The sequence below is a fragment of the Neophocaena asiaeorientalis genome, unplaced genomic scaffold (genome assembly GCF_003031525.2).
Source record: "Neophocaena asiaeorientalis asiaeorientalis breed wild unplaced genomic scaffold, Neophocaena_asiaeorientalis_V1.1 scaffold317, whole genome shotgun sequence".
Classification (NCBI taxonomy): domain Eukaryota; kingdom Metazoa; phylum Chordata; class Mammalia; order Artiodactyla; family Phocoenidae; genus Neophocaena; species Neophocaena asiaeorientalis.
This window is the reverse complement of record NW_020173114.1, coordinates 4,998,115-5,012,782: the sequence shown is the minus strand read 5'-3', so window position 1 is coordinate 5,012,782 and position 14,668 is coordinate 4,998,115. Positions and strand designations below refer to the sequence as shown.

The 14,668-nt window shown below is 42.4% G+C and overlaps 1 protein-coding gene and 1 pseudogene across 3 annotated transcripts in view; one reads left to right on the top strand and one right to left on the bottom strand.

Moving 5' to 3' along the window:
- Positions 1 to 7,278: 7,278 nt before the first annotated feature.
- EVI5 (ecotropic viral integration site 5) overlaps positions 7,279 to 14,668 on the top strand; it is a 206,187-nt gene continuing 198,797 nt past the window's right edge. For all 3 annotated transcript variants that reach the window (XM_024743628.1, XM_024743627.1, XM_024743626.1), the window contains exon 1: positions 7,279 to 7,601. The gene's annotated coding sequence lies outside the window, so the exon portion shown is untranslated. The remainder of the gene's footprint in view (positions 7,602 to 14,668) is intronic.
- Positions 7,305 to 14,079, bottom strand: LOC112398851 (uncharacterized; annotated as a pseudogene).

Sequence of the window (14,668 nt, the reverse complement as noted above, 5' to 3'; positions counted from 1 at the left end):
TTGGGTTCACTTGTAAATGAGGACAATAATAGGGTTATGGTGAAGATTAAGTGAGATGATAGATAAAAAGTGCTTCCATAGCCCAGTTCACGGAGAAAGGAATATCTCCATTTAGATTTCTCTCACAAGGTGCATCACTTGCCTTTGTATTTCATAGAAACTCTCAATTAATAGTCCTGAATAACACAAATGCAATACCGATTAATAGAACACAAAAGCCTACAGTATTCCAAAACCTCAGTTAAAGAGTTAAAAAAAAAACCCAAAAGGGTAAGTTCTACCAAGTTAGTAATTTTGTCTAATGTCAAATTCAAGTGCTGAAACCACCTAATATATAGAAGCTTCTAACTAATGCCTCAGACTGGGCACCCCCAAACACAGTAACAATTAGTATACAATTGTCATTCTGAGACCAATCAATTCATTGAAGGAAGGAAAGTGAAAGAAAGAAAAGGGAGGGATGGAGGAATAAAAGAAGGAAAGGTGGAAGAGAAACAAAATCAATTAGCACTCATGCCCAGAAAGCTTTGTTTATTGCATTCCTAGTCCTCCACATTCTCAGCTTCCCCTAAGGATACTACCTAGCAAATGTACAGGGTGGAACTGAAAGGGTGTTAAGTGGGTGGATCCCAGTGGCAATGTCTTGTAAACACTCCCTATGAGTCAGCTATAAATTCAATTCAAATCCCCAGTCTCCCTGTCTTTGCTTATCATGGTTACCACCAAAATGACTTCTGCCTTTAGAAACCCTAATAGGAAACAGGTAAATGTCTAACAATGTTCGATTTTACATTAAAACTTATAAAAATGTAGTTACTGTGCAGAAGATATTTTGTTACTGAGTTAGGGTTAATATACCTTCCTTAATCTTCAAATCACAGGAACAGCTGTGAACATTTCAGTTTTATTTTGAGAATGTTATCTCATTGTATTGCGGCCATTTGAGTGAGGAACAAAAATTTATGAAGGGTTAGGTTTAATTCCACACCTGTAAGAAAGATTATTTTAGTAAGTGCCTTTTGTAATTCAGTACCATTTCTCTCCTTGCTGTAATTGGCAGCTGGTTATCTTTTTTGAATGTGCTTTCTCAGAGGAGACAATGTGTCTGTATGGGTTTCAAATTTCTCACATGGAGAAAAAGATTAGCTGAGGAAAATGCTGGTTACCAGCATTTGGTCCTAATGTTGATGGCTGTATGGCCTTTCAGTGATGACTTCAGCAGTGGTTGCTTCCCAGTCCTGTTTAGGAGCACAGGACATAATAAAAACTAAATTAATTTTACCATAAAGTAACACCTTCCTAATGTAGTTTCCCAATTTCCTTTTTGGTAGAGGTGGGGACAGAGTACTAATTAACATTAGCTAAAGTTTGTACTTTACTGTTATTAGACAATTTTCACATGAAATAACACATCTATTGTTGGCAACTCTTATCCTTATTTGTCTGATGAAGAAACTGAAGCTTACAGAGGTCAAAGACCAAACAATTAGCAGGTGGTAGAGTCAGGAGTTTTCTATTTAAGAGTCTGTTTAAAATTTTTTGCGTGTTGGTGCTTTGTGGCTTTGGATAATAGCAATTACCATTCGTTGAATGCTTATTTTGTGCCTTGCATATATTATTTCATTTAATTCAACACTTACATAGATACTTTTATTATCTCCAGTTTATAGACGAGAAGATTGGAGCTCAGTGAGGTTAAACACACTTTTGGAAAGCACACTTGAAATTTTAGGTCACAGTCTAGTCACATGCATTAATTTGGAGGTTACTAGTTCCCAGATAATTGGATAGATTAGAATTGCTACTATAGTTGCACTAAATTTTGTCTTGCGGTAAAACAGATATTTCAGACAGTCAAGAAAAGAATAGACTTCTCCTCTGGTGGGTGAGGTGGAAATTAGCACTCTACTGATGTCCCATTTTGGTGGCACAATTTCAAAAGCTGTTGTTGGGTTGATAATGTGAATGTCTGATATCACACGTAGAAATGATGTCCAACCTCTAGAGCCTGAGAGCAGGTTCTTTACCACAACTGTGGCAGATATTGTCCCTACCTGTACACAAACGCCAAGAGATGGCAATAGAGTTGTGTTCCTCTTAACAAACAATGTTCTTTCCTAAGATAATGTGTCTTGCAAACAACAGAATGCAGTGGAGGTGAAGTGGTGACGTTAAAGCCATTCTTCTAAACTCGGTATAAGGAGAGGCCACAGTTTTTGCACTTGAGTGGCTTTTGGATTTGTGCTGTGGAAAGCATTGAGCCGAGTGAAATAAGCTTTCACTATTTCATTGTGAGCCTTCAGTTTTCAAGGCAAAAAAAATCTGAATATTAGCTGGAGGTCACAATGGAGTGTTGTTTCTCCTTTTTCTAGAATAGTTCTGCCAAGAGAACTTTCTGATGGATGGACATGGTCTATGTGTGCTGCCCTAGTAACAAGCAGCCACATGTGGCTATTATTAAGCACTTGAAAGTTGTGAGCGCGACTGAGAAACTGAAATTTTAATTTAAGTTTAAATGTAAATAGTCACACGTGACCAGTGGCTGATGTATTGGACAGTGCAATCCTAGAATGTAACTGAGATGCCCTGGTTCTCTCTGGAAGCCCCAGATGCCAGCTGCTCAAAGTGAGAGTGGGCAGTGAGTTTGACTCCACTGGTGAGTTCCTTTTCTGTACTCTGGGTAGTTTTTGCCTCTCAGGGGAATGCCTCCCTTGCCTTTCCTTTCTGTGAGCAATGAGGCTCACATGGCTGAGTTATAAAACACTTGGCAGTTGAGAGCACTGTGTTCTGATACTTAACCCTTGCCTGGTTTAGAGGGGATTAGAGCTCAGACCCTCCTTCTGTTCCCCTCCTGGACAGTGAAACAAATCAATGATAAGGGTGTGTGGTATTAGAATATAGGGAATCTTGAATTGCTAACTGAATTTGCCTCATACTCAACTGTCTCTGAGGACGGTGCCCCTGCCCACTGCCCCCAAACTTCCTCTATCTTCTACTCTAGTTTCAGGGTGTGAACAGCCGAGGGCAGAAAGCTGGAGCAGAGGCAGTGTTGGTGTGGAATTCACACAGTGGGATTTCACTTACGCGAGTGCTCAAGCACTTGGGAGAGGTTAGAATTAGCTATTTCTCTAGTTAGAATTAGCTTTAATGTTAATTTATACAAATTTTATTTATTAAAAATAAAAATATTAATTTTAATTTTTCAGTAAAATAAATGTGCAAGCTCTTTCATCAAATAAATTGGAAAGTCAGAGCTAATGGTAGAAGCTTCTCTCCTCAGGCCCATGACCTCATTAGAGATAGTACATCTCAGGCACTTAGCACAATGGTACTGATTATTTGGATTATTTAGAATATTTTTTATATATATGTACAATTTTTACCAATTAAAAATGTGTAATTTGTACCAATAAAATTAACACCAAGCTTGCTCTTTATCATTGATTCAAAATACATTGAACAGCTACTATGCAAAGTGCTGGGGCAACTGAATAGTCTAAGACAAAATATGATTTCAGTCATTGCAAAGCTCTTGATCTAGTGGGTAAGTAATATAAACCACTTCTGACATTAGACAGACTGGTTTCAAAGCCCTGCCCCACCATTTTCCATTGGTATAAATGGGGGCAAGTTACATTGTATTTACTAAGTGTCAATTTTCTCATATGCAAGGGGGTTATAATGATATCTGCCTCATGAGGATAGTATGAGGCTTAAAAGAAATAATGTATGTATAGCCCTTAGCCAATACTCACACACAGAGAGTGCTCAACCGTGTGTTAGCTTATTTGTTTTAAAATGAAGTATAATTGACTCAGGATATTATATTAGTTTCAGGTGTACAGCATAGCAATTTGATATTTTTATATGTTATGAAATGATCACCACAATAAGTCTAGTTACAGTCTGTCACCAAAGTTATCACAACATTATTGACTATATTCTCTACATTACATTCCCATGACTTATCTATTTTATAACTGGACATTTTTACCTCTTAATCCCCTTAACCTATTTTACCCAATCCTCCACCCCCTTGGTGACCACCAGTTTGTTCTCTGTATCTTTGAGTCTGTTTCTATTTTGTTATTTGTTTGCTTTGTTTTTCAGAGTCCACATGTAAGAGAAAACATATGATATTTGTTTTTCTCTGCCTGACTTATTTTACTTAGCATACATACCCTCTAGGTACTTCCATGTTGTTGCAAATGGCAAGATTTCATTCTTTTTTATGCCTAGTATTCCATTGTGTATATATACACAATATCTTTATCCATTCACCTTCTGATGAACTCTTAGGTTGCTTCCGTATCTTGGCTATTATAAATAATCCTGCAGTAAACTTTGGGGTACACATATCTTTTTTACCCTTTTTTTTTTTTTTTTGGCCATGCCGCAAGGCTTGCAGGATCTTAGTTCCCCGACCAGGGATCGAACCCATGCTCCCTGCAGTGGAAGCACGGAGTCCTAACCACTGGACCTCCAGGGAATTCCCTGCACATATCTTTTAAAATTAATGTTTTCATTTTCTTCAGATAAATACCCAGAAGTGAAATTGCTAGATTGTATGTATTTCTATTTTCAATTTTTTGAGGAATCTCCATACGATTTTCCATATGGCTGCACCAATTTACATTCCCACCAATAGTGTGCTACTGATTTGAGTACTTGGACTCTCTAATCAATAGAAATTGATAAGAGGCCAGACAAGAAATTCAGGCAAGTTACTGGGGCTCCTGGTGCGGCATGAGGGAGCAAAACCAAGTAACAGGTGCTCTTACTCACTCCTAGGGGTCAGGGGGCAAGCTGGTTCCCTTGGGCAGGAGGCATAGCTTAGGTGGTCTGTCTACCCCCTTGGTGGTGCTATGTGCAGGGGTCCTGAATAGTACCCTCCTTCTGCTCCTGGCATCTCAGAAACAGCAGTTCGTTTGGGGCCTTTTTGTATTGTGTCCTAACTGCCCCAACTGCACATGTGCACAGTTATTTTTAGTCCCTTATAGTTTCTTTGTATTCTGTTGCTCAAGGAAACATTTGTGCAGGTGCAAGCACTTTAGTAAAGGGTCCCAGGTCCCAGCCTAGCTCAAGTGCGGGAGGGTTTTATGACCCAGAAATTTCTCTCATACACCTTCCCAGCCAATTTCTGGCCAGAGGCAACCAGTTACAATTTTTTTTCGTAGAATTTCAAATAAATAGAATCATAGAGTATGCACTCTTTTGTGTCATTTATTTATTTTCAAATAGGTAATATATTCACATGGCTTTAAGTTAAGAAGGTATACAAAAGGGCAGGCAGTCTCCTTCCCAGCCCTGACTCCCAATCATTCAATCTTCCTCCCTTGAAGCAAAAATTATTATTAGATTCATGTGGGCCCATCCCATAGCTATCATTATTAATTCAGGGCTTTACACAGGTACTTTGAGAACTCAGTTTTAAAGGTTACCCAAAGGATCTTCTGACAGCCCAGCTAAAACAATATAAAATCAGTTTAAAAATAACTGGAGTTCTTTTTAGACTCTGATTCCGAATGTCAGATTGTGACATTTTACCTATCTATGACTTAGGTAACCTTCAAGCCATATCTAGTTCAAGTTCTGGCATCCTATGATTCTCATTTATTGATGAAACAAAAAAATATTGAACAAATATGGAAATACAACCATGAACCAAAGAAAACCAAGCTCCTGGCCTTATTGATGTAAGTAGTCCAGTGGGGGAGGGGAAACAAAAATTCACCAAAATAATCATATAATTACAGTTTCAGTGTCATGTGATAGGAATGGACCAAGATAGGGAAGTGTGAAGATGCTTCTCAGAGGTAGAGACTAGAGGTGTGGTTAGAAGGATGAGGATTCGAAGAGCCTTCCAGGCACAAAGCAAAGCATATGCAGGTCTGTGCAGGGAGAAAACTGAGGAATTGGAAGAGGCCAGTCTGGCTGGAACAGAGAAAGGATGGAATGTGGTCTGAGCAGTGAGAAGAGGTGGAGAGGTGGGCAGGCCACCAGACCATGCAGGTTAGTTAAGAGGTTTTGTCTAAGGAAGTGGGAGGCCATTGAAGTGGTACATGCTGGGAAGATAAAAGATCGCACGGCCATTTGTGTGGAGAAGAGATTAGAGAGGGGCTAGGGGGCATGAGGGTAAACCAATTAGAGACTAAATTTGTAGCCCTCCCAGGCCCCTGGCCCTCCCAGACAAAGGGAGTTTGGACTAGGGTGGTGATGCAGGAGATGGTAGAGGACAGATTCAAGGAAATTTTGGGATGTAAAATCTATAGAATTTGCTGATAGATGGAATATAGGAAGGAAAGGTAGATTAACAAAATGTCTCTTAGCTTCCTATACAAGATGGATTCAGTTGCAATGAAACTGTTAGTTGAAATTACTTTAAATAATGGCATAATCTGAAGTTATGCAAAATTTTGCCTCAGATGCAATTTCAAGTTTTTAGCTGGGTGGAGAGCATGGCTCTACTTCCTATTTTCTGGTATTTCTTAATCTTGTTTTTTAAAAAAAATAGAGGATTTTTCTTTTTCTGAAATACTTATTACAGTGGAACCCCCTCTGGAGATTATAAATTTAAATTAGGTAATAACCAGGACTATTTAATTTCTAGGCAATTTTTTTGTGCTAATTACTATCATTTTGTCACTTCTAAATGTATAATGAAAGTAATTTACATTGCCTTTGTTATTATTATTGTTATTTTTTGCCTGTTTTTCCTGGGATTAGACCGGAATTAGTAGGTTGTTTCTGTTCTTAAGTACTTTCCTTCTAACAATTTCTTCGTTGATATTGGATGACTGCCCGGCTGGACCTCACATATTTGTGCCCATGTCCCTGCCGGACTCCGCATAAATCCAATGTGTCGAGACGACTGATGGTAGAGTGATTTGCAATCACAAGTGCCATTTACATGTTAATTATTGTTTTTGGGAGTGACCAGGTCACCTCTCGGGGAAGCACGGACGGCCTTTCGAAGGTTGCGCGTCTGCATCCCGTGGCCGCGACCAAGCGACATGCGCATAAGCAGTGCAGCAATGCGAGGCCCGCAGCCTTAAGCGCGGGGTCGCTTCGGGGCGGGGGGAGTGTCTGGTGCAGCTCTTACAGGCAAGGGGCGGTTCCAGAGACTGGGGAAGTCAGCAATTTGTGGGTCTGACCGCTGGAACTTTGAAAGAGAGGCGGAGGAACAAGCGGGAGTTCCCCGCCCCCGTTCCCCACGGTCCAATCCCTTCGGCTTCTTTTCTCAGCCGGCCCGCCCGTCCCCTAACCTGCTCGAACCCATTAAGCGCTAGGGCGGCCCGGTCTCTTTAAGGCCCTGCCGCGCCTGCGCCTTGAGCCTTCCTGACGCGGCCGGGCCGGACCCGGGAGGAGCCGGCGGCGAGCACAGTAGGGGTTGAGTGGTAGTTGAAACCGCGGCGGCGCGGGGGGAGTGGGTTAGCGTCTGAGGCGGCCCCGAGTTCCTGAGTGAGCGCGGCGCTCAAGTGGGGGCGCGAACGGCGGCCGGCGGAGCCGGGAGAGAGGCCGAGGCGCTGAGACGCGGCGGCGCGGCTGCCGGCTGGATGGGAAGTTAATGTTTACGGCGGAGTCCACCCAGCGTTTCCAAGGTGAGGGGCGCCGCGCCAGGCCGGGCGGGCCGCGAGCCCGGGTTCCGCGGGGCGCACAGCCGGGCCGAGGCGCGGCGAGCGGGGGCCGCCAACCAAACTTGCGGCGCGAGCGGGGCGGGCGCGCCCAGCCCCCCGGGGCCTAAGTTCCTTGTGGTCGCCGCGACCCTCCTGCCGTGGGCGCTAGGGAAGAAACTCTCCCGCGGGACTTCCAGTGGAGTCCCGGCGAGGTGGAGGGACTAGGCAGCTTCGGGAGCGCTTCCTCGTAAATTCTGTGGGGGAATACTGACTCTTCACCCCCGCCCTCGAGGCCAGGAGTCTGTTCCTTCTGGGTGACCTGATGGGGCGAGACCGTCCGCGCCTCTTGCAAAGTTGGCGTCTTTATTTGGCCTCTGGGATTCTGCGCAAGGCCGTGTCTCCAGGCAGGTGATGGGCGAACCAGGTGTGCTAGATGACGCCCAAGGATGCACTTGGGGAGCGTTTGTAGCTATCGCTGAATCACCTTATGACTAGCGGGGCAAGCCTCAAATTAACCACAGTATTTCCGGTAGGTTGGATTGTGGTGTTGGTGTTTGCTTTATAGAGTTGCTGTGATTTCTTTGTGGCTTCGTTTTTGTCTTTTGGGCTACACAGATCAACTCAGCTGGCATTCTCTCACCGAAGAGTTAACCAAAACTTTTGGAATGGCTTCTTCACTTTCCTATCTGTTGTTGTTAGAGGTGATTTCAAAAAGTAGCATTTTCTTGCAAAGATTTCTTTGGGTTACAGTGTAGAATAACAGACTCCTTTTATTGCTGAAAGAAATCCGGTGCTTCGTGAAGATCAAGAAAAGTTATCTGTTCATAGTTTTTACCTTTGTTCTGGGTTGAAACGTGTTAGCAGCTTTGTTTTGTTTTTTAAAAACATTTTATTAATAAACTTTCGGCTGTTTACCAGAAGCTCCTTTTCTATTTTAAAATGCTAGTGTTAATGTCTCTGAGAAATTTGTGTCAAAGAAATCTTAGAAAACTTATTGTAGTATAATATATTTTAAAAAGTGCACAACCTTGAGTATGCAGGTAAAGAATTTTTACTAAGTATACTATCACAGATCAAGAAACAGAACATTGCTAGGTTGAGGTTTATGTCTAGAAGTGGAACTCTTGGTTTATGAGGTATGTAAATGATAAAACTTTAGCATTAGATACAGTTGAACATTTTCCCAGTGTTCTCCCAATTATCAGGGAATGGTATTCCATTTACCTCATATCCTTGCTAATGCTTGTCAGTTTAAAAAATTTTTGCTATTTTGGTAAAAGTGTAGTAATATATGTGTGGTCTTTCTTACATTTTTCTGATTGTGGTTGGGTATCTTTTGTTGGCCATTTATATGTCATCTTTTGTGAAGTGCCTGTCAAGGCTCACTATTATTTTTTTAATTGGTCTGTAATTCTTTATGAGTTCTGTGTGTGTGTGTGTGTGTGTGTGTGTGTATACACATCTGTCTTCCATGAGTCCTTTCTGGACTTAATCTTTTTCCACTCTGTATGTTGCCTTTTCACTCTTTTAATGGCCTTTTTTTGATGAATGGAAATTGTTTTTTTTTTTTTTTTTTGGTACACGGGCCTCTCACTGTTGTGGCCTCTCCCGTTGCGGAGCACAGGCTCTGGACGCACAGGCTCAGCGGCCACGGCTCACAGGCCCAGCCGCTTCGCGGCACGTGGGATCTTCCCCGACCGGGGCATGAGTCCGTGTCCCCTGCATCGGCAGGCGGACTCTCAACCACTGCGCCACCAGGGAAGCCCGGAAATTGTTAATTTTAATGAAATATACTTAATCCTTCCCTTTATGATTACTGCTTTTTGTGCCCTATTTAAGAAATCTTTGCCTAGCCTAAGAATATGGAGATATTTCCCCATGTTACTGTACAGAAGTTTTATTTTGTTTTACTTTTCGTATTTAAGATGTACAATTTACAGTAAATTCCAGATGGATTGTAGGGGTCCAGCTTCACTTTATACCATACGGGTATCTATTTGACCCAGCACCATTTACTGAATATACCATCGTTGCCCTTCTGCACTGTGTGACACTTTTTCATAAATCAGGTGACTGTATAAGTGTGGATCTGTTTCTGGACAATATTCTGTTTCATTGGTCTATTTGTTATCCTTGCACCAATATCACTATCAACTGATGTAACTTTATAATAAGCTCTGATATCTGTTGTTCGTGTATATATATATATATATATTTTTTTTTTTTTTTTGGCTATGCTGGGTGTTAGTTTCCTCATGCGGGCTCCTCGCTGTGGGCTTCTCTCTAGGTGCGGCGCGTGGGTTTAGTTGCCCTGTGGCCATGTGGGATCTTAGTTCCCCCATCAGGGATCGAACCTGCATCCCCTGCATCGGAAGGTGGATTCTTAACCACTGGACCACCAGGGAAGTCCCGATGGTTGTTCCTATTTTGTTCTTTAAGATTGTCTGGGCAGTTCTTGGTTCTTAGAGTTTCCACATAAATTTCAGAATCTTGTCCATTGCTACAAATTTTGGAAATAGAGAATTGACATCTTAACAATATTGAGTTTTCCAGTTTATGAACATGGTATATTTCTCCACTTATTTATGTCTTTTAAAATTTCTCTAATATTTTGTAGTTTTCTGTATAAAAGTCTTCCACATCTTTTAAAAAAATTATTTATTTTTGGCTGCGTTGGGTCTTCATTGCTGCACATGGGCTTTCACTAGTTGCCGTGAGAAGGGGCTACTCTACGTTGCGGTGTGCCGTCTTCTCATTGAGGTGGCTTCTCTTGTTGCGGAGCACAGGCTCTAGGCGTGCGGGCTCAGTAGTTGTGGCTCATGGGCTCTAGAGCGCAGGCTCAGTAGTTGTGGCATACGGGCTTAGTTGCTCCGCAGCATGAGGGATCTTCCCGGACCAGGGCTCGAACCCGTGTCCCCTGCATTGGCAGGCGGATTCTTAAGCACTGTGCCACCAGGGAAGTCCCACATCTTTTCTTCTTTATTCTTAGGTATTTGATTTTTAAAATATTATTGTAAGTGATATTTTAAAACATTTGTGGCCAGTATACAGAAATACAGCTGATTTTGAGGGGTGGGGAGAGTGGCTCTGGGATTATTTTAAAACAAATCCCAGACGTCATTTCATCAATAAATCCTAAATCTTTAATGTCCCTTCAAGACCTAGTCCAAATTACACCTTGTATGCTCTAGTTTTCCAAGGTTTTAAAATCTCTTCTTGTATGTTATCTCCAGTGTCTGGGACCAATTAAGGATTTATAGAGTGTTTAACATGGAGTGTAACTGTGTTAGGCTCTGGGGATATGAAGCTGATTAAGATGCTGCCCCTGCCTTTAAGAAGTTGAGAGTCTAAGAGGAGTTGTAGAAATTCAGAAGACCTTTATTTATCCTCCACTAGGAGAAGTGCTGTGATGAAAATTGGTTTGGCTGCATGCAAAAGGGGCATTTAAATCCAAGTGTGGGGCACGTACTGTGCCTGGCTCCCGGTGTTCTGAGAGCTGCATGGAGGAATTGGGCTGGGGGTGAGGGCTGCTATTACCGCACATACTTCTGCTTTATTCCTTGGCTTTCAGCCTTGAGCCTTGCTCCACTCTTCTTGAGTCTGGAGTCTCTCCAAGTCACTTTCCAGAGAATAAATTTATGAGAGGATGTGAATAGTGGAGAAGGGAAACTGGAGGTCCATGTACAGACTTTACCAGACTTTAAACCACTAACCTGCTCTTCAGCCCCATACTTCTTCCCCACTGACTATATCCCTCGAGACTCTCAAGGGCTGAGCCTTCTGGGGCTCTGTGAGCAAGGCACATCAGCCCGTTGACCATATTCCCTTGTGCAGGCCTGTAGGTTTAGCTTCCCATCCTCTACTTAGTTACTTATTCCTCAGTTACTTACGGCATCTATGAAACAAGAAAAAGTCTCTTTTCTTGTTTCATAGATGCCGTATCTCTCTTACCTACCTGAGATTGTTAAAGACAGTTTCTTTAAGCTTTGTTTTTCCTTGCATAGCTTGTTTCCTCCAAGTTACTTTTTTTCTGTTTGGTATAGTCTCAGCAGTAGAGGCCCTCTTCAGAGGTCTGATAATCCTCCTTGGTTGTTTGCTTGTGACTGAGGGACCAAATACATCAGGTAGCAGTACTTTTTAAAAATTTAAGTGTGATTGCACACAGTAAAATATATAGATTTTAAGTGTATAGTTTGATGATTTTGCTGTGTGTACACCTGCGTAATGAACACAAGGTAGAGAGCATAGTGAAACCCCTAGAAAATTCCTTCATATCCCTTCTATCTTCCCCACTCCTTGCCCAGAGGCAACCACTATTCTGATTTCTGTCTGCATAGATTAGCACCAGTATTTTCTAAAGTTGCCCAGGTGATTCCACTGTGTGGTCAGGATTGAAATCATTGGTTTGGGTGGGCTGTTTGAGGCTCTCTCCAGTGTCTGTCTTTCCGTTTGGCCTGGTCAGATTTCCCAGAGAGTATCCCAGTTTTCTGCTTGGAGGCCAGAGGTCTAGTTGCCAGTGGTCTGGGAACTCAGGAAAAGAGGGCTGGGTAATGAGCCATAGAGCATTTAATATGAAGGGACATACAATTTGCCTCTTTTTGTTAGGATACCTTCATCTTCCACCATGTGTGATTTACCTTTTTTAGAGAATAAATCTCTAACCTGCTGCCTCATTGAGGTTGGGTCACTCAGCACCTCGGGAGAGGCATGGGCTCTAGGTTTCTAACTGTTCAAACAGCTTTCACCTGATCCTTTCTTTCTTTAGTCTCCCTTCCCTCTCTGTGTTCTGGCAGTTCCTGAACCCTTTGAGGATTCTTTAGCGCAAAGTGGGTTTGTTCTTAGTTGTCAGCACTGCTGTCTTATAATTTGTCTTTGACCAAATCAGTTATCACTCATCCATCTTTCCAGCTTCCAAAATTTTGTTGCTGTTGTTTCTTCCATTCTCTCAATCCTTATGGTTTGTGTCCTAAAAACAGAACAAAACAACAGCAACATTTTCTTTATCTTGTTTTAGTAGTGTTTCGTGAGGGAGCAAAATTAGATGTGTGGGTTCAGTCTGCAGTCTTAACGTGCAAGTCCCTCATCTGCTTTCCATTCATCATACAAAAATGTGCTGCCATCTGCCCACCACTGTTTTCTCCTCCCTGTGGGGTTGTAGCTGTTAAAATTTCTTTACTGTTATCTACATAGAATGTTAGGAGGGAGAGCACTTAAATGTTGGATCAAACTGTAATTTCCCTAGAAACCTCTAAATTCTTTTGAGAAGTTTACATTGTCCCAGAATCTTATAATCTCAGGATTGGAAATGATTTTAAAGATAAGCCAGCTTAGTGAGCTATTTGATACTTTCTGTAGTGGGAAACTCGCTATAAAGAGAGAAATGACTGGAGAAACAGAGTGGGCTGTGGATCTCTGCAGTGGGTCTGGAAATCAATATGTGCGTTAAACATTTAATATTGAAAGAACAAATAATAGATCTTGCATATTTGTAACATACAGGAATTATCAAAAAGTCGTGGTGGTTTTGTTATTTTAATCAATAATTCTTAAATCCAGCTACTGTCATGGGTGGGAGGTAATACTTAGAATTTTTTTTGTTTGTTTTTTGGGTTTTTTTTTTGTTTTTAGCTGAGTTCTCTGAATACTTATTACAACGGGTCATCAGCAGTAATAGGGGTACGGGAGAGAGATAGGAGATGCATTTGCCCCTCAGGTAGATCTTGGGGGTCTGCCAGCCTGTGGGGGTTTCCTTCAGGCCTGCCTTCCACCAGATGCGCTTCAGGTCTCTCTTGAACTTGATTTGCTGCCGTTTCAGGCGTCCTTCCTTGACTTTCCGCAGTAGGTGCTGGGTCCTCTTGACCAGCTTGCAGTACTTGCGATGATTCATCTTGTACTGGCAGATCTTGAGTGTGTTTTTGCACTGCATCTGGGGTGCATCCCAGACCTCCTTACCCCACTGCTCGACCCCTTCCCCCACCTGGCTGGGCGGACACTCAGAGTTGGGCTGGAGACACAGTCCCTAGGACCCCAGCGTCCAGTCTGGGCAGGAGGTAGCCAGCTCTCTAGGTCAGCCAGCTCTCCAGGGGGCTGATGGATATATTCCTGAACAGCAGCATCTCCTCAAGCTCCAGATGGACCCGTCTGCCAGGGAGGGAGGCAACGCCACTTGGGCCTGTTGGTTGCGTGCTGTAGCGAGGCCTGCAGGCATGCCTGCCCAGCACCCCTGAGACAGGCCAAGACCCACTGCAGCCTACCCGGGCACAGCCCTGAGCAGCTGGGAAGTGAGGCACACCAGGAACAAGGTCTGTGTGTGGCGGCGGCCCCAGGTGCTCAGTGGAGCTTCCGTGAGCCTCAGCTTCACCCCGAGGTGCCCACTGCGTGGGTGGTGTGGACTCTCAAGTCCCAGGTCCCCAGCCCAGCCGGCAGCAGCCGCCTCCGCTGTCCCTGGAGCCCGCGGCCTCATGCTGACCCTACCCAGACACCGCTGGGAGACTGACCATTCTGCTGTCCAGTATTTTTTGTTTTGAGAAAAAGATTATATTCCAGAAAAAATTGAAAAGTATTGCTAAAGTTGTAGAAATCTTATAGTTAATGTAAACTGGTAAATTAATTAGAACCACCCATTAAAGCCTCTCTGTTAAGCTCCTGATAACTTTGTTATGCTTTGCATTCCTTTTTTCTTTAAAACACTAAGTATGTTTCCAAATGCTCTTTGAGATAAGAGTTTTTTATCATAAAGTTCATGATGAAATGAAAATATTATTCTCAATATAATTTGTTTTTTCTTAGGCTAAATTTATAAAATTTTATGTGTTTACCTTTATATTGTGTCCATCCTTTTCTGTGTTACAGTATCCTTTTACATTTGAGATTTATGCTAGATAGTGAGTGGGTTTTTTTGTTTGTTATTTTCTGTAATGCCCTTATTTAGCCCTTTGTTACTCTTCAAATTAATTTTGGACAAGTTACATAAAATATAAAAGTCTGCTTATCACTGCACACAGTTTTATATGTTTGCATATAAAATTCAAGCTATCAATTAAAGATAACAT